The 2383-nt window shown below is 36.6% G+C and overlaps 1 protein-coding gene across 1 annotated transcript in view; it reads right to left on the reverse strand.

The window, feature by feature from the left end:
- Positions 1 to 2006, reverse strand: part of LOC143745519 (kelch-like protein 31) — a 10907-nt gene extending 8901 nt beyond the window's left edge. The window contains exon 1 of the mRNA XM_077237646.1: positions 1756 to 2006. The gene's annotated coding sequence lies outside the window, so the exon portion shown is untranslated. The remainder of the gene's footprint in view (positions 1 to 1755) is intronic.
- Between the last annotated feature and the right edge of the window lie 377 nt (positions 2007 to 2383).

Raw genomic sequence — 2383 nt, forward strand, 5'->3', positions numbered from 1 at the left:
TGTGTCCACCTAAATTTGCATTGTGGTTGCAGACTGGGCCCAAATGTAGTGGCTGTTTACATGACACCATTTTTAACTAAAAACCTAAAACTTTTATGCGTTTTGGCCATTCGTTTACACGACAACGGCCTTTTGGGTGCATGAATACGCAAACTTTTGAAAACGGGTTTCAAAGTGCAAGTTTTTGAAAACGGTCTTCGTGTAAACAACAAAAAGCAAATCTCTGAAGAAGATGACGTCATACACATGCGTATCACGTGTTCAGTCTACAGTGTTTCATCGCCATCTACTGGCCTGGCAGCCGAATACAAGGTTTTTTGTCGTTTTTTCGCGGATCCGTGTGAATGGGGATCGTTTTGACGATGGTGTCGTCTGTACGCAGTAGACTCAAAGGAAAACTTCTCCGTTTTAAGCGCATCGTTGTCGTGTAAACGTACCCTTAATTTGGATCAGAATGATTTATAGATTTGGAAATCCCATGTTTTGCTATCCAGGATCAGCTAACCAATCTTACTTTTGTGCTGTTTTTTTTTAAATTGCACAATTTTTTAGATTACCAGTGCTCCAAGTAGGATAACATTTCACAATGTAGGCTGCTAGCAATGTAAAGAACAACAGGTAGAATAGTCGATGTGGGGTCACTTTAGGGCTTTATTTGAAGAGAAAGAAAACAATTTGAACAAACAAACATCCCCCTCCATTTTCAATTTCCTTTAAACAATTAGACCCCTACGGAGGCACTAAAGGGACATTGTGATGGAACAAATATGAGATGGGAGAAAAATTATATATTCCAAAGCTTTTGAGCTTCCGAGAAACTTTGCGTTCACTCTCAACAAATTCAAAATTTGCGAGAGCATGCAAAAGCATTAGAATTAATTTTTAAGCCCATCTCATATTTCTTTCCCCATCAATATGTCCCTTTAAATTTTACAATTTATCAGCAATGAAAAACAACTTCTCAACATTCTCATACTGAACCAGTCGGAAACTTTTCTCATGTTGGATAGTTCACCCAAAAATGGAGCCAAACAATTTGATGGTCCCCATAGACTGCCATATTATTTTTTTTCCTTATTATGGAAGTCAATGGGGTCCAATATTTGGTTGCACATATTCTTTAAAATATCTTCTTTTGGAACAACATAAGGGTGAGTAAATGATGACAGCATTTGGATGAACTATCCCTTTAACAATTAGAGTCAAGAAAAAACAAACATTAGAAAAAACAAACAAAACATTAGAAAAAACAAACAAACAGAAAAAAGGTAAACCAAAAGTCATCTAAGAAGTTTAAAGCTTTATACTAATGAACTCTCAAGAGTTGTTATCGCGCATACCTCTCGTTGCATCTGTCACAAGTTATCACAACTATGGCCAAGAATAGAAAGGCTGTGTATCATTGCTGTTCCTTTTATAGACTCGAACTCACTGGGACCCATCTGTCCTTTCAGCACCAACACTTTTTTCTTTTCTTTCTTATCTGTGTAAAAATTTAATAATTTGTACTCCTATAGGATCTATAAGTGCTGTCTTTGTAGGTTCTCACACACATGTATATGTGTGTATGTGTGTTACTTTAATTGATTTAAATAACCCAGAACACTGTGATCTGACACCTATAACGCAAATCCCAGAACCATCAACTCCAGAACCCCACAAAGCCAGGCTTGTGAAGAAGATGCTCTTTATTGAAACTATGTTGCTGCAAAAAAACACCGAAAACGTTTAGTATAAAGAAAATAATGAACTTACCGATGTCGAGATGAATAGGTGCAAGAGAAGGACAGACTTGCACCCCTAAGTTAGTGTGCAGGAGAAAGAGAAAGAGAGAGAGAGGAAAAAGAGGAGTCCCGTCAGAGGAATACACAGCAGAGTAACTCCTCCTCTAAAGGTAATTGCGCAAATGTGCTCCGTTATTTCAGCAGGACAGAATTACACAAACACAAAGGCGTGAAGAGCGTTTGGTGGACTCGGATTCTGTCAGGCAGGGTATTCAAGAAGGAAGGATACACATTAAAAATATCAAAAAGAAAAAGCAAGACGTGTGTATTTGTGGATGAACGGAACAGAACAGGCGCCTCCAGACGCGTTTTCTACCTTTTCTTCAGAAGGTTAATTTACTTTTTAACTTGACACACCAAACTAATATAATCACACCAAAACATATATATATATATAAACACACTATATTTCAAATATTTCCTATACATTTCAAATATAGGCTATATTATATAGCCTACTATATATTTCAAAATATTATATTTCAGTATTGAATAGTAGGCTAGCTACTTATTTGGTTCCCGCAAAAAAATAAATAAAAAAAAATAATGGAACGTTAGTTCGATGGAACGTTATACTGTTCTATAGCCGACTAATAGCT

Source organism: Siphateles boraxobius, unplaced genomic scaffold, assembly GCF_051911475.1.
Source record: "Siphateles boraxobius isolate OS27281-9 unplaced genomic scaffold, OSU_SipBor_1 204, whole genome shotgun sequence".
Taxonomy (NCBI): Eukaryota; Metazoa; Chordata; class Actinopteri; order Cypriniformes; family Leuciscidae; genus Siphateles; species Siphateles boraxobius.